Source organism: Amia ocellicauda, unplaced genomic scaffold (assembly GCF_036373705.1).
Source record: "Amia ocellicauda isolate fAmiCal2 unplaced genomic scaffold, fAmiCal2.hap1 HAP1_SCAFFOLD_54, whole genome shotgun sequence".
Lineage (NCBI taxonomy): Eukaryota > Metazoa > Chordata > Actinopteri > Amiiformes > Amiidae > Amia > Amia ocellicauda.
The window spans coordinates 105,935-120,003 of record NW_027102984.1 but is presented as its reverse complement, the minus strand read 5'-3'; positions in this window follow the sequence as shown (position 1 = coordinate 120,003).

Here is a 14,069-nt window from a genome sequence, read left to right as displayed (position 1 = left end):
GCTAACTAAGCAGAACATATATCATTATAGAACAGAGTTCATAGGTCAACACATGGTTTTAGGGAACAGGCACGTAGGTCAAACCGTTTGACATTGTCTCCAAGGTTCTCATCGTAAATAACAAACAGAAATCAAACTATCTTCTGGGCTGACCTTCTAGTTTGACCGTATCTTTCTTAAGTATACAAGAGAGAAAAACAGGTGTAAGAAAATAATTTCTAATTTTCCTTCTACACATATATACATACATACATACATATGTAGCGTTATGTTGGGTGTATTTGGATAAGAGCATTTGGGCTCTGAGCTGAAGCACGGATCTAAAGAAAACCTCTCCCCCCCCAAAGTTATCAGATTTCCTTAGCTCATCAGCTTGGAACTGGTTTGCATCAAAGTGACAGTTTTGGGGAGGATGGCACCGAGAAGAGGCCAAATAGTTTGAAATTCTGCTATGAGATGTCTGGAGAAAGGGGCCTGTAGGTGATAAAAACTCTTTGAAGTGGATGAGAGCCGAAATCCCGACATAGAGCTACGAACCCGGGCCAACCGGCATTTCCAAAAGATGGCATGGATTGACATCAGTCATAAATCAAGCCCCCCTCCAATAGGACACTGGGGGCTGAAACCGAAATCCAATCTCAAGAACTCAGGGACCAATCACCTACTGATCTGACAGACTTTAAGGAACAGTCTTTCTCTCTCTCTTTCTCTCACCTGAACCAGAAACTCGCTGCCACAGCTCAACCTGTAGCTCTGTTGCCAGAACCGGAATCAGAAACCAACCAAGTCTTTGCCGGCAACAGAAGAGTTAAACTGGGAGAAGGAGATTGAGCCGTACGAAGAATTCTTTTAAAGGACTTTATTAAATAAATAACTTTACAGACCCACCTGATCAGTGGAGTTTTACAGCTGGACAATTGACTAAGTCGACTGAATACGAAAGTGTCAGTCACTTAAATAGCTATTTGAGTCTTAAGAAACTTGACCCTTGGAACAAACAGGGCCCTGCTTTCCTCAAAGACTTTGTCTTCAAGTAACTACGGTGGAAACCTGCTTACAAAGAAGATTTTGTGCACAACCTTGGAGCCTTCAAACCAGTGGAAAATCTGTTTGGAAACGACTCTACATTCCCGAAACCCCAACTTCCAGGTGCATCGACTGAGTGGAAGTTCTTGGACAAAGCCGAACCGGACTGCCTTTGTTCCAAACCACACGGACCTCGTGCCGTGTGCTGTTATCTGAGCCCGAAGCCAGAGAGGCATCTCTGCGACGAAGTTCACATAAGTTTAACAGTTTGGAGTTCATGATTCATGACATTTGAGAAATCAATTAGAAATGTTAATCTGTGATTCATAACTCTAGAATGTGTAATATCATTTAGTTTTCTTAAATATAAATGTGTGTTGCATTAAACTGTTTTGTTGATAATTTTAGAAATAAAATCTGTCAACGCCGAGAAATATCTTCTCATTCCTGTTTAACTGTTTAGTCTGAAATTGACACAAGTTAATAGACATTAGATTATTGGTGGCCCTGCCTATCCTTAATCATTGAATAATAATCAGTTAAGGGAAATTGTGGTAACAAATAGGATCTTTCTCGGCACCTAAACGTTAATGAGACTGATATATATATAACGAGAAGTTACCTGACATAAATACTAACCTGCGTAGTTATTTAATGTCTGACTAATAATACTAACAAGAGACTCACCTTCATCTTACTAACTGGTATTGTAGTCAATGTGTTTATAACCTCTTTTGTTTAACGATTTGTGTTATCATATGCGATCCCATGGTCTTTGATTTGGTCACGGAAGTGATTTGTCTTTGATTTGTTGATATAGAGTTGAATTTTAATTAGTTTTTCCCTTTTGTATAATTAGTGTAGTGCTACATTTAGTCTTTGTTTTGAATAAATTTGACAATTTATATCTTTGGAATTGGTGTCTGCGTCCAATTATTACAGAAATTGAGTTCTACAAGATTCCAGGATTCCAGGATTCGTGATAAGGTGATACTATAAATTCACTTCTTTAATTGAAATTTATAAGTGTACCTTACGCTACAGGTGGAACGGGAGCTTCGTGCCCTGGATGTGCATCCCACAAATCTCGATCAACTGCAAGATGCTATCCTATCAATATGGGCCAACATTTCTAAAGAATGCTTTCAGCACCTTGTTGAATCAATGCCACGTAGAATTAAGGCAGTTCTGAAGGCGAAAGGGGGTCAAACACAGTACTAGTATGGTGTTCCTAATAATCCTTTAGGTGAGTGTATATGGAAAAGGAACAATATGTGTACATCTCTGCATATGGTGCCCTAACAGATGTGCAAGTTACATGACAGACAGACACTCACACACACTTTCAAAGACAGACAGACAGACAGACACTCACACACACTTTCACACACTCACTTTCACAGACAGACAGACACAGACACAGACACACTCACTTTCACACAGAGACAGGCACATTTTCACACAGAGACAGACACACAAACACACACAAACAGACACAGACACACATACTTTGACAGACAGACAGACAGACACATGCATATTATGGGTCTTTGTTGGGTAGTGAAATGGGTAGCATCAGTCGCAGTGTGGGTAATGTCAGGGAGCCAATCATAGTCCCCGTTATTTGCATATCGTGGCGCAAAGCTTTCTGGGAAAAGCAACTAAACACGTTTAGTCATGTATTTGTCCATAGTTTACACATGAGATGAAAGAGACAGTATGACGTATTGAGCACCTGGGATTCCTCATGTGTATGTGAGGGGCAGAGGAACCGGATCCCAAGTGTGCGTCCCAGGTGCTATAGGTTTCAAAGCATGCAGGGGAATAGGCACCCCACCCTGACACCTATAGAAGACTGGATAGGGAGATATAAATAGCAATGGGGAGACTCTTTTACTTGGTGTGGCTCTATCCATATAGTGGGGCCAGCAGCCACTTAGCAGGTGTAGCAATAGAAGCTCAGCCTGGGGAGACTGGATTTAGCATTTCCTCTCCATTTTGATAACTATCCATAATCATTTCTGCAAAATACTTCTATGATACCTATGTATGTTTTTTACTTGTACTATATTATACTATCAAGTATCAGTGTACACATACAATGTGACCTGTTACATTAATACAGAGGCCACGGAAGGCCAGATCACTAATAGCCACTGTCCCCTGATATTACACTTTTTTACAATCACTTTGGCACTCATTTCAGAACCTTGATGTCATTTTTCAAAACTCTAGACACTAAACTCACACCCGATGATCAAAATGCACATTTTTCAAAACTCTAACACTTTTTTACAATTGCTTGGATACAATACACATCAACCTCAGATCATTTGTTCATTGAACTAAAATGACACAACTTAACATCAAAGTATTACCATTTCAAAATGCAATTCACACATTACATCTGAGATCACTGTCTATTCATTTCATTACAAAGATCTAACTATCAATTGATACAGCTGCTCAAAATGATAAGTGACTGTTGCATTACTCTTAATGCATAGTTTTATGGAAACTGACAAACAGTATTCCATGTTTCGATCATGAAAGTTTCAGGATAATGAGATCCATTGACACCAATAACCGAGGAGCATGGTTTCTTAGGGTTACCATAGACTTGACTGTGTCTTCTTGTTTGTGAAGGAACAGGACTGTGTTTTCCTGTCTGGGTTCCCGCAGGCTTAAGTGTGTTTGTAAACTGCAGCGTAGGTTTGACCTACTATTAGAAAAAAAAAAAAAAAGGAGCGCTAATTAATTGTTCAATATCTGATACGCCGGTGATAATATAAAATAACGTGTTTATAGTTTATAGAAGTTTATAGTGTTTATGGTAAATGAAGAAAAGTCATTAAGTTATATACAAGTTCTATAAATGCAAACATTGAAAAGCATGTTTGTTGTTATTCCTATATAGGATTTAGTATTATTTGTGTTTTCTTGTTTTTTGCTATGTTTTCTCCCCTGTCGTTTATTGTTATTTTGCGGGCTTGCACGCCTTGGTTGTTGTGTACAAAACGATACATAGAAAATGGGAAAACGTGTTACTGTGTGGGAACAGCTCTAGTAAGACGGGCGACCCGCCACTTAAAGGTACACATGTAAGGTACATGTATGATAACTATGGAGTGAAGCGGTGCGTTTGACTGGACAATAGGTGACAGAAAATTAAGGTTTCCAGAAGATGGGACTTTTGATTCAGATAGACTTGAGCACCTAAAAACGGTTTTGCAAAATAGGAATACAAAGCATTAAGAAATGAGAAACCAAAGCTAGCTATCTTAAAACATTTGTTAGAGAAAAGAAAGAAAAGACAACAGGCATAATTCAATCTGAATGCCCCGAAGACAAATTAAAAATATATATATATGTTTTTCAGTATAAATGACAGTCCTCAAGATACTGAAGGAAAATTACTAGATAAGTAATAAATAAGGGTAGTTTGAGACACTGCAGGTCAATATAACATGCCAACCAAAACCATGGTATCTGAATTTACTATGGATATAAATTAATATGTGTCTCTTTGTATGTTTGTACGTTTTCAGTTTGCGCAAGGTAAATGTCCATATTTTGACTTTTTCATGTACTGTATAGTCCAGAATATGACTAAGAGAGTCATAAGTCACAAATAGTTACAGAATGATAGCTAAAAAACGCCAGTTAAATATGTTGTAATAACAGACCTACAAGAAAGTCAGCATTTAACTGTACACAGAATGCTATTGCAAACAGAAATAATAATACAAAATTAAGTTATTTAAATAGGTCTTACGAATACAGAAGTTAAAAGTAACATGTTAGAAATGGAATTAGAGCCAAATTTAGAAATAGGAATCCGAGGCAACCACAAACATTCGGTGAAGGTTTCTTACATATTGATAAATAGATAACCAGATACTCCAGGAAATTAACGATGTGCTCATTTGGAAGCTATGAGTTCCACAATGAAGAGTTTTTAAATCCCTAGAAATAGATCCCTAAATACAATGTGTAGGTAAGAAATTAACTATTGATCAGTTCAATCTGGATTCGGGAACAGTTCTTCTGAACCTGTACTGGTGTAGATTGGACTTCAATAGGAGGAAGTGACACAATAAAGACATGAGCCGCGCAGGAGGACAGTCTTAGTGCCCACGCAGGTTCTTAGTTGGGGAAATCATTGACTGGACACATTTTTTGAAAATGTGCTTTCCTGAAGTACCTGGACATCATTATTGAGATCAATGAAAAGGCTTATTTTCCAAAGATTAAATACATTCATTAACTACAATAATGTAGTGAAATGTATATAAATAGTAATAATACAAATCGATCAAATATAACTTGCATTTTCTTGTAAGAAATTAGGAATAGGAGAAAGAACAGCTGTTGGGATGCAGTGCGATGTTATCCAAAATTGAAAGCGGTTGAGAAAGGAGAGTTTGTTCTGTGTGAGACAAATGTACTGCCACGAGAGACTCTGATGGTGATTGACTGGAATATGAGGGAAAATAATGAAGTTACTACAGGTATAACTAAAGGTGTAACATAACTAATTTAATGAAACATAGTCATGGCAAGTTATAAAACTGTTTGGAAATAGTCCTTTCACAAACAGAAATACCCTATCAATTAGGAAGAGGGGGGCAGGGGGCAAGGACCGTATGTGCTCCTCTGCTCCCCCTGTTCGCCTGAGCAGACAAGCAGCCTGAGATGAGAGAGAGAGAGAGAGAGAGAGAGAGAGAGAGAGAGAGAGAGAGAGAGAGAGAGACAAGGCAGAGACTGTAAGTACGTGTAATGGTTCATAACTTATTACAAACAGAGCAAGAGTGTAATGAATTGTAATTTACACTGCTTGTATTAATAATGATAATAATATTGATGTTGATACAGACGAATACATCACATACTAGATGACAACCGCATAAAACTAATAATAATGAAAATAGGAATAATAGGAGTATGGAAATAATTTCAAATTATGGTTTATTGGTAAAAAATGAATTGAGAAACAAAGATTAATAACTGCCATCATTTACCCAACTACTATTAACTATGGTGTTGAAGGAGCTGCTGTAATAGTTATTGTAATGTTCTCAGGTATTTAAGTTAGATAAAAGGACAAAGATAAGCACATTGTTTTGAAACTTTGACAACTCCACACAAAAAGAGTATCTACACTAGGAAGTAAAGCTGATTCAATAAACACAGGAGATATGATGCTGCTGACGACAGCTGAGTGCTGTACTGAAATAATTTGATAAATGAGATAAATTGGAATCAAGATTATTATTATTTTGAATTGTCCCTTTACTAGAAACCTTATAGATTGTGCGAATGTCAACTAATGTGATAGAGATGCCTTTTATAAGGACGATCTCTGATGTTGTGTGAACCACACATTGTGTCTTCAGACTGATTTATTCCACATGGCAGATATGCATATTATGAATCGTGTCCTGAAGGAACCGATGTCTGACCCATATGGAGAAGATGCTGGTGTTCTTGTTGAGACACAGTAGGCCGAGGGCGCGGCTTTAAAGACAGCCTCACAGCAACTTGAACAGACCAATGCTGAGGTCCACTACGCTGAAGTGATGCTTGACTCAGTGGAGAAATAAGTTAAAATACTATAATTAAAGGTTTTCCAGATTATAGGAATCTACAATATATTGTGAAACTGCTCAGATGACGTCCGCAGTAGCACATATTCTTCTATTGATAGTTTAATTTATAATGTACTATTAGTGGAGATGTCACATTATTCAAATGAATAGAATGACAGCCATGAAGTCAGAATCAGTCCATTGCCCTTCACTTAAGATTTGTACAATGTATAATGTTTATAAATCAAAACGCAACAAATATATGTACAATACAGTTTACAAACTGAATTTGTAAAAAAGAATGTTTTGCTGACTTTTGTATTCTCTTTGAAGCAACAAAATGTATGTGTTATGTATGTCGTAACTAGGGTTTGACTTTTATGACCTGGGGCTGGATGAAATTTAATTTGAGATGCACTGTAAAAGCTCCAGGAAATTGCAACTGGCCACTGCACCTTCCATAAGAGAGCTCAAACATTTGCTAATGCATTGGTTGCCTCACAGGCACTCTTTCCCTGGTTTGCCCATGTGGCGCATGGTGTTGGCCACACGGGCAAAGGGGGGATGTGTGCATCAGTCTTTTAAATTGGTTTGCCCCAGGTTTTATAGTAACAGCTTAGCAATATTGTAGAACTTGCCACATTTGTCAAGCTCATAATCCTGCAATATGCAAATAGATTGTGTTCAAAAGCTTAAATGTTGTGGATATGAATATATACTTGTAATAATATATAGGTGTTCTAAATGGGTTGAAGCCTATCCCGTAGGAAGGCTGAAGTAGTAAAAGTAGCAAAAATACAGTTAAGGGATGTTATATGTAGATTTCGCATTCCAGGGAAATTTCCAGTGATAGGAACACTCACTTCACTGGGACAATAGTGCAGGAACTATGCAAAGCCCTGCGAGGTAAACAACATTTTCACTGCCCCATCAGGCTCAGTCAGCTGGAGCAGTGGAGAAACAAAATGGGATATTAAAGAATAAGCTGTCTAATATATGCAAACAAACAGGACTCAAACGTCCAGATCCCCTTCCTATAGTCCTAATGACAATGAAATCGTCAGCAAATTGAGAAAAACAGGTCTTTCTCTGTGTGAGATTATTATGGGATGACTTATGAGACTCTCCATCACTCCTCCATTGTCTGTAAGGGAAATGGACATCCACTTGATGGATGATGCTATGTTGTCTTTTTGTATGGGACTAACACGTGCTTTCGAAGCTGTCCATTCACAGATGAAAGCCGCCCAGACTGAACCATCCCAGCAGGTTTACCACCCCTTCCAGCAAGGTGACTGTGTATATCAAAGCACACAAGAGAAAGTCCTCCCAACAGCCCAGGTGGACAGGGCCCTACCAGGTGCTCCTGACCACCCACACAGCTGTGAAGTGCCTAGGAACGACGACATGGATCCACTCCTCACACTGCAAACTTGCCAATCGAGGCGAACAGCACAACCCTGGTGGAGAACAGAGGGATAAAGGAATTGTTCTTCCACATCAGATTTGACATTACTGTATGTATGCAGGCCCTTGTAATTGCTTTTCCAATACTGCCAACTGGTTATTGATGATTGATTTCACATTGTGGTACGAGTATCGAGTGAAATGAGTGCTATCCACCTCAACAACACAGCGATAACATGGAGCCGGCAGGTGATCCAGGTCACAATAGAGGTCAAGCAGTGGGAGGAGGAAGACGTGGTGGTCAAAGGTGTAGCGTAAGGTACACTTATAAAATTCAATTAAATAAGTGAATTTATAGTATCACCTTATCACGAATCCTGGAATCTTGTAGAACTCAATTTCTGTAATAATTGGACGCAGACACCAATTCCAAAGATATAAATTGTCAAATTTATTCAAAAACAAAGACTAAATGTAGCACTACACTAATTATACAAAAGGGAAAAACTAATTAAAATTCAACTCTAGATCAACAAATCAAAGACAAATCACTTCCGTGACCAAATCAAAGACCATGGGATCGCATATGATAACACACAAATCATTAAACAAAAAAGGTTATAAACACATTGACTACAATACCGGTTAGTAAGACGAAGGTGAGTCTCTCATTAGTATTGTTAGTCAGACATTCAATAACTATGCAGGTTAGTATTTATGTCAGGTAACTTCTCGTTATATATATATCAGTCTCATTAACGTTTAGGTGGAGAGAAAGATCCTATCATTACTTGTTACCACAATTTCCCTTAACTGATTATTATTCAATGATTAAGGATAGCCAGGGCCACCTATAATCTGGTGTCTATTAACTTGTGTCAATTTCAGACTAAACAGTTAAACAGGAATGAGAAGATATTTCTCGGCGTTGACAGATTTTATTTCTAAAATTATCAACAAAACAGTTGAATGCAACACACATTTATATTTAAGAAAACTAAATGATATTACACTTTCTAGAGTTATGAATCACAGATTAACATTTCTAATTGATTTCTTAAATGTCATGAATCACAAACTCCAAACTGTTAAACTTATGTGAACTTCGTCACAGAGAGGCCTCTCTGGCTTCGGGCTCAGATAACAGCACACGGCACGAGGTCCGTGTGGTTTGGAACAAAGGCAGTCCGGTTCGGCTTTGTCCAAGAACTTCCACTCAGTCGATGCACCTGGAAGTTGGGGTTTCGCGAATGTAGAGTCTTTTCCAAACAGATTTTCCACTGGTTTGAAGGCTCCAAGGTTGTGCACAAAATCTTCTTTGTAAGCAGGGTTCCACCGTAGTTACTTGAAGACAAAGTCTTTGAGGAAAGCAGGGCCCTGTTCGTTCCAAGGGTCAAGTTTCTTAAGACTCAAATAGCTATTTAAATGACTTTCGTATTCAGTCGACTTAGTCAATTGTCCAGCTGGATGGCTGGGCACAGGCGGGCAGCGCAGTCTGTAAATTTCTTTATTTAATAAAGTCCTTTAAAAGAATTCTTCGTACGGCTCAATCTCCTTCTCCCAGTTTAACCCTTCTGTTGCTGGTAAAGACTTAGTTGGTTTCTGGTTCCGGTTCTGGCAACAGAGATACAAGTTGAGCTGTGGCAGCGAGTTACTGGTTTAGGTGAGAGAGAGAGAGAGATGCCGTGCGTTACCCTTTATACGCCTGTCAGATCAATAGGTGATTGGTTCTTTAGTTTGTGAGATTGGATTTCGGCTTCAGCCCCCAGTGTCCTATTGGAGGGGGGCTTGATTTATGACTGATGTCAATCCATGCCATCTATTGGAAATGCCGGTTGGCACGGGTTCGTAGCTCTGTGTCGGGATTTCGGCTCTCGTCCATTTCAAAGAGTTTTTATTTCCTACAGGCCCCCTTCCCCAGACATCTCACAGCAGGGATTCCAAGCTATTTGGCCCATTCTTGGTGCCATCCTCCCAAGACTGTCACTTTGATGTAAACCAGTTCACATGCTGATGAGTTAAGGAAATCTGATAAATTTGGGGGGGAGAGGTCTTCTTTAGATCAGTGCTTCAGCTCAGAGCTAAAATGCTCTTATCAGAATACACCCAACATAACGCTACACTGGTTAATTCTGTTCTGGGAAAACCACAATCCTGCAGGTTTAATAAGTCTCTCTACACATCAGTCCCTGAGTACCTTCAACCAATGGTCATTTTGACCAATTAAGCCCAAGAATTGAGTCAATTAAGTTGTCAAGGACTACCCAGTGAAGACGTGAACTCACGACTAGGTCACACTGTGAGCTCACCAGAGCAGACATTACACTGAGCTCACTGTGAGCTCACTTAGCGCTTTTCCAGCGACATGGTGCCGGTGCTGGAGCCGGAGCTGCTGCTCGGCCTGGGATCCAGCTGATCTTTTTTGAACCGGCCCGCTTTTCCACCGGTTTTGACGTCACTGGATGTGGGCGTTCCCAAGCATGGAGTAGAAGTGGAGAAACACAGCAATAGTAATCAGCACCGAGGCGACTGCGTCTTTAAACCCCATTTAACATCACAATCAAACTCATTCCGCGTCTATGGCAAATCGTAACCCTAATGTTACAAATGTTCCCTAAACACCTATTTTGCAGGATCAATAAAAAATTATTAGGATTTTTTAAACTTTTACTGACACACATAGTTAATAGCAATGTGTTATAACTTTACCGAAAATAATAATCTGTATATCTTTAATTGTTTAGACGTTATTAAGATATAATGCATCTTTCACATAGGGAACATTTGTAACATGTTAGGAAAAACAAACAAATGATTTGAAAATATTCATAATTACAGCATACAATTTGTCAGGCTTCATAACAATGGTATTTATAACATACTCTGTAAAAATCAAGAAAATAGCATTTGTGGTTCACGAGAAAATATGTATATATAATCAAAGCTATCAGACTATAGCAGCCGGTGTATGAAGACACATACGATTATACAGCATTATTTGGCAGCTTCGCAAGACCTAATTTGAAACGTTGTTGGTAAGTTAGATAATTAGTGGGGACCCGCTATTTGCAGTTCTTCCCCTCCATAATTGCTAAAATAAAGTTTTACTGACATTTTATTGACCCTACCACTGCATAGGGCACATCTGTAACATGAACGCTACTGAATGGCACATACATTGAAAACTACGGAGAACTGAGACAAATCCACTTTACACTTCATAAATAATCTTAAAACGTTTCCAACCAAGGCAACACCCACTTGAAATACGTTCATTCTCATTTTTGGTAAACAAAAAGAGAGATTGTTACATATGTTCCCTATGATGCATCTACAGAGAGAGAGAGACAGACAGACACTAACTCTCTCTCTCTCTCTCTCTCTCTCTCTCTCTCTCTCTCAGCTGGGAGTGTGTGGGAGGGGTCTGCAGTGAGCGGGAGTGCTGCTGAGAGCTCTGTCCTTTGGCTGTGTTTTTTTGTTGCTTTACTTTTTTCAGTTTGTTTATTTTGTCTTCTGTTTTCAGTGCTTTTCTTATTGTGGGGGAACAGGGGAGGGGAGGGGGGAGTACCGGTAGTTCTTCCCGGGTCGGGGGGTCGGACCCCCTGAATGCGTCTTTTGAAAAACTGACCCGACGCCATGGAGTCAAGATCGCTCCGGTGCAGTTCTGCCCCCTAGAGCAGTGTGTGTTAGCGGTTGGGGAGGTAGCAGGGTGTGAAAATATCAAGTCTGCTGCCATTGTTATCTTCTTAAAAACCACTGATCTGCTCAATCAGCTAGTGGCTAATGGCACAGTGTTAGACGACACTTTCACCCCGGTGTTGCCGCTCGCTGCTCCTGCCCGGAAGGTAACGCTGTCTAACGTCCCTCCGTTCATCCGCACCGGCTCGGGCAGCTGATGTCCGGCATTAAGAGGGTCCCGCTGGGCTGCAAAGCCCCGCAACTGAAACACGTCGTGTCCTTCCGAAGGCAGCTGTATATGATCCTCAATAACATCAATGAGGATCTTAATGTCTCCGAAGTTGGATCTCTCTTGCTGCCACCACCACGAAGATTGCTCTTTAGTAATGTTGGAAAGTCAAAGACAGCAACCGTCAGGGTTCTTGCATATGACGTATTCGTGCTGCACCTCTCTGCAAGGATCCAGGACAGTTTGTCAATGTAAACTCCAGTGCCTGGGAATATTTCCACCTAAAAGACAATGGTAAATAAAAAACAAGTTTATCCCCAAACTATTCTTATATTATGTTAAGTGGAATACATTATCAGTAAGGCTGTGATTTTGTTACAGAAATGTGTTATTAAAGACCACAGTATGTCTCAATTCTAAGTTTATTAATTTACAGACATAATAAAGTCAGTGAATCTGTGACACCCATAATTCAATTACATTCTTATTATCAACTATAACTATGAATATAACTGATAATGTAGCATCATTAGATTGTTTACAACCAATATTTGTTTTCAATTTATATATTTTTACCTTGTCTTTGTAATATTGTAGACCAAGAGTGTTATACCTGTTTTGGTGATTCTTTGTCAGATTCAGAACAATTTGCTGTGGGGCTGTCAGAACCACTTGATGGTGACAGACTTTTGTCTTCATTGCTGATAAATGTGGCTTTTGTTACAATTTTTTTCAGATTGTCCAAAAGGTCTGGAATCTCTGGAGAAAAAAACCTTAGTATTAAATGATAATCATTTCTAGTAATATATTTAATGCAAAGTGAAAACAAAACCATCAATGCCTGCAATTATACTTGAGAGACTTGCTCTATGTTATTGGCAAACTGACCTTTTTGTGGGTCATTAACATTAGCTACGAAAAAAATAGAAGAGATAAAATACAAGAATTACCAGGTCTAATGTAATGCATATAGTCATTAATGTAGGATTATGAAGTTATGTTGAAAAACTTTATTTAATAATCAGTATTATTAAACTATTAGACAGTGCACATTAAGAGTCTGTATTGTGGTTCTAGATTACTTCAGTATGATCAACTATAATACATTACTCTGGAATCTAAATTACTGAAGAATAACATTTATCAAGGTAAGGAATTATTTGCTATAAATAAAAAAACTTACCATCAACCATACGGTTTCGAAGACATTGGTTTTCATTTTTAAGTCTTGTGTTTTCCTTTTCGAGCTGCTTAACGTTTTGCTGTAGCCAACTGCATATAAGTGATATTGGTCATCACTGACACAGAGAAAGTGTGAAACCGTGAAAATACTGCCATCTTTCAATATCACAACCGAGTTGTTCCTTTTCTTTGTCTTTGTGTATGTTTGGCTTTGAATGACCTCTCCGTTGATAACTATTCTGTTGTAGTACCTGCCAATAGAGGTCCCAGGTACATCTAGCAATGCATGCAATGCATTCATATTATTTTCAGACACTGGCCTAATCTTTGGCACTCCAAGTGCAAGTCATATCTAGTATAATTCTTTACATGACGTTTACCAGAGGTCATTTCTGTGTAGAATGATTTAATTTCAGGTGAAACATCATTGGATGAGCAGGCCTTAGCTATGCGTGGCAATGCCCGAGACCATGCTACTCTTTTGCAAAGCTGCTGAGGCACTGCATTACTGCTTTTGACTTGCTTGAGCAAGTAGCCATTATAGCTCTCAAACATGAAAGCAGACTGGGCCCAGAGAGGACCTAAATTCTCAACACTCTTAGTCAAATGCAGAAGTGAATGCATATTGTAGGTCACCTGATCTTCGCCATACAAAGACTGAACTGATTTAACATAAAGCTCAAGAGCCTCATGAGCATGGTCAATATCCTCTTGGCTAATGTCTGAACCTAGCAAAATGCTCACACCCTCCACAAGTAGAGCCCAGTGGCAAAGATACCTGTTTGGAAGTATCCCCTCCAGGACTGGCAAACTGTAATATAAAAGCCAGTTCTGTCATTCGTGAGCTTTCCAAAACCTTAGCTCAACAATAGACCGTGGGATTCTGGAAAAAATGCTTAGAGGCTTGATTGCTAAAAGATTTACATCCACTGTTACAGTGTTCAAACCAACATACCATG